Source organism: Pipistrellus hanaki (genome assembly GCF_964339955.1).
Source record: "Pipistrellus hanaki genome assembly, chromosome: 2".
In the NCBI taxonomy this organism is placed as follows: Eukaryota; Metazoa; Chordata; class Mammalia; order Chiroptera; family Vespertilionidae; genus Pipistrellus; species Pipistrellus hanaki.
Genome location: NC_140504.1, coordinates 116258222 through 116272048, shown reverse-complemented (window position 1 = coordinate 116272048; position 13827 = coordinate 116258222).

Below are 13827 nucleotides of genomic sequence, written 5' to 3'. Positions count from 1 at the left end.
TGTACTGGGCAGTAGGGGTCCCTCAACCCAGCCCGCACCCTCTCCAATCTGGGACCCCTCAGGGAAGTCTTACAGCAGGTTTAGGCTCAATCCCTGTGGCATCAGGCCTAAACTGGCAGTCAGACATCCCTCTCATAATCCAGGACTGCTGCTCTCAACCACTCATCTGTCTGCCAGCCTGATCACCCCCTAACCACTCTCCTGCCAGACTGATCAACACCTAACTGCTCCCCTGTTGCCTCCAACTGCCTTCCCCTGCCAGGCTGGTTTCCCCTAACTACCTTCCCCTGCCAGGCTGGTTGCCCCTAACTGCCTTCCCCTGCCAACCTGGTTGCTCCTAATTGCCCTTTCCTGCTGGCCCAGTCACCCTTAACTTCCCTCTCCTGCTGGCCTGGACACTCCTAACTGCCCTCCCCTACATGCCTGGTTCCCCCCAACTTCCCTCCCCTGCAGGACCAGTCACCTTCAACTGCCCTGTCCTGCTGACCTGATCGTCCACAACTACCCTTCCCTGCCCAGCCATTTTGTGGAGGCCATCTTTGACCACATGGAGCAACCATCTTGTGCAAGGGTGTGAGGATCAATTTGCATATTACCTCTTTATTATATAGCATTAGCCCTAGCTGGTTTGGCTCAGTGGATAGAGCATCAACCTGCAGACTGAAGGATCTCAGGCTCCACTTCGGCCAAGGGCACATGCCTGGATTGCAAAATTGATACTCTTCAGTAGGGGGTGTATAAGAGGGAGCCAATCAATGATTCTCTTTCATTAATGTTTTCCCTCTCCCTTCCTCTTTGAAATCAATAAAAATTTATTTTTAAAAAAAGATTATATAAGATTCAAGTATACAGTTCTATAATATATCATCTGTATATTGCATTGTGTTCACCACTCAAAGTCAAGTCTCCTTCTGTCACCATATATTTGACCCCCTCTTTTAAAAAAATATATATATTTTATTGATTTTTTAAAGAGAAGACAGGAGAGGGAGAGAGAGTTAGAAACATGGATGAAAGAGAAACATCCATCAGCTGCCTCCTCATGCCCTCTACTGGAGATGTGCCTGCAACCAAGGTACATGTCCTTGACCAGAATCAAACCTGGGACCCTTGAGTCCTCAGGTCGATGCTCTATCCACTGAGCCAAATCGGTTAGGGCTTGACCCCCTCTTTATCCTTTTCTACCTCCCACCAGACCCCATTCTCCTTTGGTAACCACCATATTGTTTGTATCACTGAGTTTTTTTGTTTGTTTGTTGCTTTCTGTTTTATATCTCACATATGAATAAAATCATATGGTTGCTGTCTTTTTCGATCTCACTTATCTTGCTTAGCATGATATTTTCATGACCTATCCAAGTTGTCTCAGATGGCAGTATTTCAGCTTTTCTATGGCTGAATAGTAAGTATTCCATTATATACACTGAGTGGCCAGATTATTATGATCTCTAATCTGGCCACTCAGTGTATATCCTATATAATAAGAGGCTAATATGCAAATTGTCCCCTCGACCAGGAGTTTAACCAGCAGGCAGGACGGCCAACTGCCCATGTCCCCCCTCTCCCCGTGGCCAGGCTGGCCTGACCCCACCCATGCAAGAATTCATACACCAGGCCTTCAATATATATTATAATATATACTGAGTGGCCAGATTATTATGCATTTAGAGATCATAATAATCTGGCAATTCAATATATATATCTTACATCCTTTTTAGCCAGTCACCATCTAAGGATACTTTTGTGTTTCCATGCCTTGGCCACTATGTATAATGCTGTAATGAACATGGGGAAACATATAGCTTTATGAATAAACTAGAGACCAGTGCACAAATTCATGCATGGGTGGGGTCTGGCTGGCCTGGCCCCAATCAGGGTAGATTGGGCTGGGACTGTTGGGAGAAGGAGATGGTGGGAGGTTGGCTGGCTGGCTGGGGGAAGGGGCTTCTGGAGATTGAATGGTGGGTCCCACCCCCTATTGGGGTTGGGGGGCTGATTGGGCATGGGGCCAGCCAGATGGAGGGATTGCAGACCTATTGTTGTGGGGCTGGCTGATTGGGTGTGGAACTGGTGGCGGGGGGGCGGGGGGAGGCATGTGGGGGGAAAGGTACGGGATATCTGGCTGTATGTCATAGCGACTGGTGTTATGGTCATTAAGGTCACTGATTATATATATATATATATATATATATATATATATATATATATATAGACTAGTGGTCCAGTGAATGAAATTTGTGCACAGGGGATGGGGGGATCCCTCAGCCCAGCTTGCACCCTCCCCATTCAGGGACCCCTTCGGGGATGTCCAACTGCCAGTTTAGGTCTGGGCAAACTGGCAGTTGGACATCCCTCTCACAATATGGGACTGATGGCTCTTAACTGTTCACCTGCTTGCTTGCCTGCCTGCCTGCCTGATCACCACTAACTGCCTCTGCCTGCCTGTCTGCCTGATCACCACTAACTGCCTCTGCCTGCCTGCCTTATTGCCCCTAACTGCTTCCGCATGCCTGATCACCCCTAACTGCCCTCCCCTGCCAATCTGATCTTGCCCCCAACTGCCCTCCCCTGAAGGTCTGGTTGCCCCTAACTGCCCTCCCCTGCTGGCTTGATCTTGCCCCCTCCTCTGCCAGCCTGATTGCCCCTAATTCCCTGCCAGCCTGACCTCACTACCAACTGATCCTCTCCTACCATCCTGATAACCCCTAACTGCTTCTGCCTCAGCCCCCACCACATGGCTTTGTCTGGAAGGAAGTCAGCCAGAAGATGGCTGGTTGACCCCGTCTAATTAGCATATTACCCTTTTATTAGTATAGATAGGTTATATAGGATAAGATTGCTTAAATGGGGCGGGGAGTGCCTTTTTCAGCAGGAGGAGATGCTCTTGGCGACAAAAATACATAATCCCTAGATCTGGACTGATAGCCAGCCATATGCACTATGCTGCCAAAACAATCATGAAAAAATTGTACCTCTTTTTTACACCTTACACCAAACAGCTGTTGCCCTTAAAACCCCTCTTCAGCCCCCACCTTAGGTTCTGCCTTTGCAGTTCACCCAGATTTGGTTCTGATTGTTCAGTTTCTATGCCAGTCAGCCTCTCTGGGCCTATCTCCAGGCTCTGATCAGAGAGGTGTGGCTGATCAACGGCTACCCCAGGCTGCTGGTGAGTGGCCTGATCTGCTGATCTCTCTGAGAGAGAGAAGCACGGCTGTTGGCAAGTCCCCAAGAGAGGGAGAAGCAGGGTCTGATCTCCTTCCCTCTCTCTTGGAGCCTTGCCAGTAGCTGTAGTAGCTGCTAATCAGCCCTGCCTCTCTCTCTCCCTGAGAGGTGAGCAGTTCAGCCTGCTCACCAGTCTCCACCCACCAGAGCCTGCTGCACGTGCAGCCTGGTGTTTAGTCTAGCCTTTGGTCATTATGGACCCTGGGTTTTTATATATTAGGATGATTTCAATGTTGGGGGTAGATACCCAGAAAAGGGATTTCTAGATCCTCTGGTAGTTCTATTCTTAATGTTTGAGGAACCTCCATACTGTTTTCCACAGCTGCTGTACCAATTTACATTCTCACCAGCAGTAAATGAGGGTTCATTTTTTTCCACAACCTTTCCAACACTTGTTATTATTTGTCTTATCGATAAACCCATTCTCACAGGTGTGTGGTGGTATCTCACAGTGGTTTTGAATTGCATTTCCTTTGTAGTTAGTGAAGTTGAGCATATTTTCATATATCTGTTGGCCATTTGTATGACTTCTTGGGAGAAGTGTCTGTTTAGTCTTCACCCATTTTTTAAATTGGGTTGTTTGTTTTTGGTTGCTGAGTTGTATGAGTTTTGTTTTTTTTTTAAATATATTTTGGATATTAACCATGATTTATATATATAAAACCCTAAAGATTTCACAAAGAGATCTATTGGAAATAATAATCAAATACAGTAAAGTTGCAGAATACAAAATCAATGTATAAAAATCCATTGCATTCCTATATACAGTACTATTAACGATGAAGTTTCAGAGGAAAAAAAAACAATTCCACTTGCAACTGCAACAAAAGAATAAAGTACGTAGTAATAAACTTAACAAAAAATATACAGAACCTATATCCACTGAAAACTACAAAATGTATTAAAAGAAATTGAAAAACACACAAAGAAATGGAAAGATATTCCGTGCTCATGAATTGGAAGGATCAGTATAGTTGGTCATAGTATCCAAAGCAATATTTATATTTAATGCAATCCCCTTCAAGATCTCATTGGCATTTTTCAAAGAAATAGAACAAAAGTATGAATCATAAAACTTTGAAATCACACACACAAAAACACAAATAGTTAAAGCAATTCTAAGGAAAAAGAACAAAGCCAGAGATATCATACTCATACTCCCTGACTTGAAACTATACTACAAAGCAACAGTAAACAAAACAACATGGTGCTGGCAGAAAAACAGTCACATAAACCAATGGAACAGAATTGAGAGCCCAGAAATAAACCCACATATAGAAGGTGTCCCTAAAATCTATAATAATAAAAGCATAATATGTTAATTAGACTGGATGTCCTTCTGGACCAAGCTGCTGCAGGCTAGAGTCTAGGCAGAGGCAAAGGCAGAGGCCTCCAGCAAAAATTTCGAGCTCCTTGAATGAATTTCATACATCGGGCCTCTAGTGTATAATAATTAAAAACCATATAATCATATCAATTGATGTTAGGAAAAAGCATTTGACAAAATCCAACCCCCTTTTATGATTAAGAACTGTTAGCAAGTTAGAAATGAAGGTGAATGATCTGAGTTGGATAAAAAGCATCTACAAAAATAACTGTCCCACCTCATAAACACGATTCCATTCCTCTAAGATCAGAAATATGGCAAAGATGTCTGCTCTCACTACTCTTATTGGTAGTACTAGGGGTTCTAACCACTGAAACAAGTCAAGAAAAAGAAGGAAAAGGAATAATTATTAAAAATAAACTATTTGCAAGATGGAAACGTTCAACATCATTAGCTAGCAGGGCAAGGATCACTGCCTGAATGTTCATAGTTGTTTTATTTACTTGCCAAATCTTGAGGCAGCACAGCAGGGATGTACTCTAAGAGGCGAATGGCTAAACACTCTGTAGTGATTACAAACTATTGACTTGGATGAATCTCCAGAGAACTGAGTAAAAAAAATCCAATTCTGTCATGTTAGATACTGTATTATGCCATTCATATAATACTTTTGAAATGGCAAAGTCTCAGAAATGGAGGACAGATCAGTGGTTGCCAGGGCTTGTGAGAGAGATGGGTGTGATAAGAAAAAAAACAGCATGAGGAATCCTTGTGGTGGAGGAAATTATGGTTGTTATAATACACTACAAGGTGTACTGGTTAATAATGCAGATTTTTTTCAATAGATGGAGTTACACATATATTGATATGTATGCGATTTGATATGTACGCTATTTTGTTGTATTGACAACAAGCGTCAAAACTTCATATGTCAAATTTTCTAAAGGTGCTAACATCATGGATATTTTTATACTTAAATATTTTTAGTGCCAAAAAAAAAGAGCATTTGCAGGAAGTTTTAATTCATTACTTTATTTTAAAGAAAAGTGCTGCTAAAAGTTATCATATACTTCGGGAAGCTTATGGTGAACATGCTTCATCTCAAGATACTTGTGAACGCTGGTTTAAATGCTTTAAAAGTGATGATTTCTATGTGAAGACAAAGAACATCCAAGTCAATTTGAACTACGCTTTGATCATAAAATGACCAGAATGGGCCAGAAGACACGGCAAAGTAATGTTGCTTCATGATAACACACCATCACACACTTCAAAATCAGTTAAAGACACGTTAAAAGATCTTGTCTGGGAAGATCCACCCACTGTATTCACCAGACCTTGCTCCTTCAGATTACCGCTTGTTCTGGTCAATGGCACAAGCATTTTCTGAGCAGCACTTTCAAATGTACGAAGAAGTGGAAAATTGGGTCTCTGGATGGTTTGCTTCAAAAAAAGAAAAGTTCTATTGGGACGGTATCCATAAATTACCTGAAAGATGGAGGAAATGTGTAGCTAGCGATGGGCCTTACTTTGAATAAAGCACTTTTGATGTTTCTCTTGAAATTATCATGTTTTCTTTGATTACAAAATCCGCATTACTAACCAGAACATCCAGTATGTTTTGAAAATGTTAACCATTGGGAGAAAGCATATATGAGATTTCTTAGAATTATTTATTACAACTGCATGTAAATCTACAATTATCTCAATAAAATTTCCAATAAACAAAGAAGAAATTTGGTTCTACCCTACTGAAATATTCTGTTTGGATAGCTATAAAAAGACTTTCACTCCTGCATGGACATGGAATGCTCTGTGTCCCACATTTCTGGAATAGAGTCCATTCTAGTGGTTTTCTTCAGAAGGTTTGCTGCGCATTATCTTGCCACCGATCAACACCTTATTTCTATACTGCTGGCCAATGTTAAATTCAAAAGCAAATGAAAGTAAAACAGTTTCATTTGCTTATTATTGGGAATGTGCCCATTATTAATGCTTTCTACATCTTTATGGAAGGATTAAATAGGCAGTTTGGTAAATCTTGCCCAATATATCAGAAAACTTCAGGGACTGAGCCCTCTGGCTCTGACAAACGTTAGCAGGGCACCCCCTAGTGGCTATCTGGCTGGTCTGCAGCTTTTTGCAAGGCTTCTGGAATTTGAGCCACCTGTTGGAAGGTCAGATAAGAAATAACTTAAATATTTTTAATTCATTAGAGGCCCAGTGCAGGAAATTCAGGCACTAGGGAGTCCCTCAGTCCAGCCTGTCCCCTCTTGCAGTTGAGGAGCCCTCGGGGGATGTCTGACTGCTGGCTTAGGAGCTGGACATCCTTAACACTTTGCTGTGGAGGCCGGAGAGGTTCCCACCAACACTGCTGGGGACCACCAAGGGGCAGCTCTTGCACTGAGCGTCTGCTCCCTGGTGGTCAGTGTACACCATAGCGACTGGTCATTCCATCGTTCGGTTGATTTGCATATTAGCCTTTTATTATATAGGATTGTTGACACTATTACATGCCCTCCTGTCTCCCTGTCCCCCTTTACCCACATCCACCTAGCTTCCACCCCCTCTCCATCTGGCCATCACCACACTGTTGTCTATGTCCATGGGCTATGCATATATGTTCTTTGGCTAATCTCTTCACCTTTGATCATGTTCCTCATCCCAAACTCCCTTTCTCTCTGACTTCTGTTAGTCTGTTCCATGTATCTATGCCTCCATGCAGGCTCTGCTTTAGTCCACATTTAAATATAGTGTTGTGGGTGTATCAAAGGCCGATTTCCTTGGCTCAGATCACACACAGCAGACATGGTGAGGTGAAGCCTCCTCTTTTTGCACCTGGGTCTGTGTGAGCTGCTACAGCCCTTAAATGGGCTGGCTGGGAACTCACAGCACTTTTGCTCAGTTAGGCAACAGCATGGCAATGAGAATCATAGCAATTGTATTGCTGCATAGATAAGGGGGCAGATGGGGAGGAGCAGAGAACCTTTAATACACTGAGCCAAACAAAGGATTCTGATTTGGAAAAGAACTACTGTTCTTTTCTGTTCCAGAAAATTATCCAAGTGCCTCTGCAGTGGCTTAACTATTCTGCCTGTTCATTCTGGTACATTTCTAGGATGTTGTTCCAGGATGCTATTTTGGCTTTAGGAAGCTAGGTGAACCTGGCACAAGGTGGAGAGGTGGAGATGTTGGAAGGGAGCTGGTGAGTCACTCAGCATTGCTCAGGAGTAGTTAGGAGTGCCCAAATGAGGGAACTCCCCAAGCTGGCAGTTTCAACTCCCCAAGCTGAATTGGCTGTGTCCTGGGCTATGTGTGTGGGCTGGAGTCTGGTGTTATTATGCTGAATAAACCATAATTAGTACTATACATTTTATCTTGAGATCAAATAGCCCATAAACTAATGCAAAGTCCTCTGGATATATAGTCACCATGCTTTACATTACATTACAACGACTTATTTATTTTATAACTGGAAATTTGTACCTTTTGCCAACCCCCCCTTCACCCATGTTTCCCACTGTATGCCTGAAATAATACTTTTTAAAAGATTTTAAACAAGCGTCCCCTTCGGCTCCCACCCTCCACACTTACACAAGGACACATTGCCTTTCCAACCCAGTCTTCCAGGAGAAAAGCTCTAAGTAGGAACTAGTTGCTACTCTAGAAGGATTCTGTGAAAGTCAAAAGAAAAAGAAACAGTAACGGGTCTTTGCCATCAGAATGTCATAACATAGTTGAGAAGACACTTCCTGTACAAAAGATGAGCTAACAGGAAGCAGAAATGCTATTCATGTGATACAACCAGCTAACAGTGCTGAGGGCTGAGGAAGGGATCTCTGTGTGCAGGAGGCCTGGGAGGGGCAGGATGAGGGAGGAACCCCTGTGTGTTGGAGGCCAGGGAGGGGTGGGGATGGCAGAGGACATAAAGGAATAAATCAATTGAGCAGAGGAAGTACCACTAGGGTGCTGCAGATGGGGTACTTGCTTGAGCAAAGGGGCAAAAGCAGAAGATAGGTTAGGAACTGCGCTGGCTACCTGTGATGAAAGCCCAGCTGGTTGCTTAACCCCATTGTAGCATTAATTTTCTTTCATAACCTGAGGTCTCCAGGTAGGCAATCGGGATGGTATAGTGCCTCTTTGATGCCATCAGGGCCCTGACCTCCTTCTACCTATGTTCTATTCAGCCCTCCTGGGCACGTGGCTTTAGTCTTCATGTATTTTAAGCCTGTATTCACAAGACAGCAACTACTCCACACTCTTTGTAAGAAGGGGAAGGACAAAGGGCAGAGGTGCATAAGCAGGGAGCCTCCCACTTTATAGAAAGCCCCCAAATAAGCATCACCCAGAGACTTGTGCATTCCCCTAGAAATGTGTTACATGGCCTTCCACACTCCACCCAGAACAAAATGGAGGCCCCCTTGGTAAAGAAGATGCAGAGACGGGATGGTGGGTAGGCATAGGCAAGAGAGTGTGAGGCAGGCTGGGAAGCTAAAATTTGAGTGGAGCAGAAATCTGTTCAACAGCGTTTGTGTGACAGTTAATTATTTTCTAACCAGCGGCCTGGTGCACAAAATTTGTGCACAGGTGTGTGTGTCCCTCAGCCCAGCCTGCATCCTCTTTAATCTGGGACCCCTCGAGGAATGTTCAACTGCCTGTTTAGGCCCAATCTCGGTGGGATTGGGCCTTAAACGGACAGTTGGACATGCCTCTCACAGTCCAGGCCTGCTGTTCCCAACCACTTTCCTGCTTGCCTGCTTGATTGCCCCTAACTGCTTCTGCCTGCCAGCATGATTACCTCCTAACCACTCCCCTGTCAGCCTGATTGCCCTTAAATGCCTTTCCCTGCTGGCCTGGTCACCCCTAACTGCTCTCTTCCTGCCAGCCTGGTCACCCCCATCTGCCCTCCTCTGCTGGCCCAGTTACCCCTAATTGCCCTCCCCTGCAGGCCAGATCACCCACAACTGCCCTCCCATGTTAGCCATCTGTGGTGGTTCTCTTGTGTCCACATGGAGGTGGTCATCTTTGACCACTTGGGGGAGGCCATCTTGTGTGTTGGAGTGATGTCCAATTTGCATATTACCTCTTTATTATATAGGATATACTTCCATGGTTTTGACTCTGCTGTGACAGGGCTGCACCCTCCATCCTGCTTTTCCAAGTGGCTAGCATGTTGTCACCTATCTTTGCTCTTCCTGGTGCTGTGGCTTCTCGTAATTTCAAGATGACCCATAACACTAAAGTTTCATGGTGTCACAGCCTGCACCATGCTCCATTGTGGCAGGCAAGCAGCCCTTTCAGTTTTAAGGAAGGTCCCCCACTCAGGACTTAGACCTGTGTAGGAGACAATCTGACAGTCAGTCCTGAATCTCAACTTCCCCCTGATACCTAAGCTGTTATTTTGAGCTCAGCCTTCCTAAACTTGGCTCCTTCCCCATTTAGAGTTCATTTCTTATGAGAAATCTTTTGGTTATGCCTAAATAGAGACCTCAAGCCCACAGTGTATGGTGGAACTGTACAGATTGCTCTGGTATCTCTAGTCTACAGAAAACCTAAGTCAGTTTAATCAATTTACTTTCTTACTCAATAATTATTCTTTGGTTGGTTCTACGTGTATAAGAGACAGGAATAAGACCCTAAGATAAGGAAGCATATGATCACTGGCTTCAAAGAGCTAAAAGATTAGGATTATTATCCTCTCTTCCTGCTCTTCTCTATCTCTTTCTTTGTTCTAATTTGTTTTTCCCATTGGGATTAAACGAAAATACTAGTGTTGGGTTTGGAAGCCCTTTGTTTAACTCAAAGTAGATGCCGTTTCATCCTCCAAAGCTTGAAAACCCATTTCCTCTCTTTTTGTTAACCCTCACATCTAAATCCATCTTAAAATCCTTCTGAGTTTGTCTTTTGGATTTTCTCCTTCCTTTCTCAAACCCCAAAACAATATCCCAATTCTTAATGTCATAGTTGAATCATGGCATTATGTCCCAGGTTGGTCTTCTTTCCCCATATCTACAATCTCTCTTTTCCAGATCATTTTATATATATAAACCACATTAAGCAACTCTTAATGTGGTTTTCAGAGTCCCTCACTAATTTCTTTCTATCTGGATGTCATCTTTTGTATCCCCCTTCAGGAACTGTCATCCATGCATGCCAATCTTGTCTTCTGCACATTACCTGCTCTCTCCTGGACTTCTCTGCATGCCCATATTTTCATCTGGTGTATGTTCTTTGCACCTGTCTACTAATACTTGTTTTGCCTCCTACAAAGCCCAACTTGAAACACCATTTCCGTGAATCCTCCACTGAGTGATTCCTCTCATCTCCTTCGTTCCGTGGCTTCAGCACAAGCATGAAATCAGAAATATATAATTGTGTGTTTGTTGGGATGTTATTTTACAGAAATGTTTAACAGTGCTTGCCTATGGCAGTTCTTCTTTTTTGTTTTGGGGAAAATAAATATATCTCCCATTCATTTTTAGTGTTGTGTTGTACTTGCTCAACAACTGAACTCAGCAGGCTTTGAAATAATGTTATTGATTGACCAATTGAAATATTTAACTGAATCTAAACAGTCTAACCCCTTTAGTTTTGTTTCCTTTGAAAGCTGTCAGTTAGCTAGGACATGATTACTATTCAATTGTGGGTTCTGTTCCCTTAAAGTTAAGTTAAATTTAACCAGAGAAAAGATCTGTTATGTGGCCACCTGCTGTACCTCCCTCTCCCAACAACCATCTTAAAGACAGTCATCTTAGAAGCCTTTGTAAGGGTGTGTGTGAGACTCTACATAAACGCATTGTTCTTATTAGAAGCATTGTTTAAATACACCTGGTGATGGATTTATGATGGTAGCTCAGTGAGTTCCATTAATAGCACATTTTACAATTGCATAGTAAGTGAAGTGATACAAAAGAACATTTGGCAGAATAGGTTAGATTATATTTAAATAACATGTATATGCCAAAAATCTCAGGTGTTTAAACAATAAAAGTTTATTTCTCAACCACTCAAGGCCACTGAGTGATGAGTGACTCTGAGGATAACCTCCTCCACGTGGTCACTCAGAGAGGCAAAATACTGCCACCATCTGTGACTCTCTTCTCAGTAATCACTAAGCTGGGAGGAGAGGCTGAGCATTCTCCCAAATGCTCAGCTCAGAGAAACAGATCACTTCCACTCAGCCCCCTGGCTGGAAGGTTACATGGTCCTACAAGAGGGCAGATGTTTGGTGAGCAGTAAATGTTTCTGCCCAAATGCAATTTAGCTTCCATGAGTTAACATCAATTTCAAAGTTATCTAACTAACAGTCTTGGCATGGCTGATAGTCTGAAACAACATGCTCCAAATAACCCTTCTAAAACAGTATTTGTAACCACCATTGCTAGTCCAAAGAACAGCTAAACTTGTTTATGGTAAAGAATACTGGCTAAAGATAATAATGTGTTCTTGCTCAGTCAACTTTTCCTTCCACAAATAAATCATGTCACTCAATGCTGTCAAGCATCGATTTGCTATGACATTAATGGCATTTTCTTTTTGTCATTACCATAAATGTATGTATACAATGAATGCTCTATTATTAGTGGATGGTTTGTTTGTTTGTTTTTGGAGGGTAGAAGGTTTCTTTATGAAGTTAAAAACTCCTTATCCAATTTTATATATTTCAAAGGAATATACGTGCATCATTAAAGCAAATTAGGTTTATCACCCCAACCTGCAATGCTGTTAACCCATTCCTCATTCCAGATTCCCACTCCCTACTTTAACTACACAATTTTTCCTTTGAGGATACAAATGACTAATTAACTTAAAATGCTATTTTATGACTTTCCCCCCCAAGTTTGAACTTACATGTTAAATTACTGCCATGGGAGATGAAGATTGAGATCTCAGATTCATTTCATTCACTGCCTACTTGCTATTACCCCAATAAAATTATACATAATTTTGGGTAAATTAATATTCACTACTTATGATATTATGACCATAGAAACATTGTTCACAGCTGGACCAAGTAGTGCATAAAAAACTGTATTTCCTTGATTGTACAGCTTTTTGTTTTTTGTTTTTCCTCTGGAGTTTGTAATTTTGACTTATTTTAAAAATTGTATTGCTCTCCTAGTTTTCCATTTCACTACCAATGATTCATTCATAGTCAGCCAAAGATGTTTCTGCTGGTACATTCACTTATATTTACCAGCTTCCTCTTCAGTGAGGAAATGCTATAGAAGGTCTCTGCACCATCTCCTTCTATCCTCCTCCGCACTTCCAGGACTAGAAGCTTGCAAACTGTATTTGCAGACTTCTTTGACAGCCGACTTCTACTGAAGTCTGCCCATTGGAGGCATTCACAGAAATTAGAGAGTGTGAGAAGGTAGAAGCCCCTCTCAGTAGCAGACTCAGTGACTCCAGCTCCGGAGAGTGGAGGTTGACTGTTGGCTCAAGCAATAGTGCCAACAATCCCAACACCATCAGCAGCCACAGGTAAGTAGGCTTCTGTCTGGCTGTGGCCAGCACATGAGCTCTTGGTGCGACTTAGTGAGTGATGTGAGCTCCCAGGAGCACATACTTGTGCATGGTGGGGGGCTGATAGCTGCTTTCTGCATTTCTGAGTGTCTGCCACTTTCACCTTTTGTTCTTTCAATCTTTATAACAATTTGATAACCTAATTCTCTATGTTAAATCTCCTTCATTTTGAAATACCTACAGTGGATTCTGGTTTCTTCTTTGGAAATGGATCAATACACCATGGCCAGGCTGGCTGCCCCAAATCCTTGTAATAACAACAAGCAAGAGAACAGAGATAACTAGGTTAATGGCTATCTTAGTAATAAATCTCTTTAGACCAGTGCTTTCCAATAGATATACAATAGGAACCACATTTAAATTTTCCCTAGCAGTCATATTTTTAAAAAGTACAAAGAAATGGTAAAATTAATTTTAGCCATATTTTATTTTATCTTTAATTAAACTTATTAGAATGACATTGCTTAATAAGATCATCTAGGTTTCAAGTATACACTTCTATAATACATACTCTGTATATTGAACTGGGTGCCCACCACTCAGTCAAATCATCTTCCATCAGCATATTGATATATTTGGCCCCCTTTACCCACCGTTTTCTCTCTGGTAACCACCATGCTATTGTCCAAACTCATAATTGTATTTTATTTTAACCTAACATATCTAAAATATTTTCAATTCAACATGTAATCAATGCAATATAATTATTAATGAGATATTTGACATCTTTTTTTTTTATATACTCAATCTTT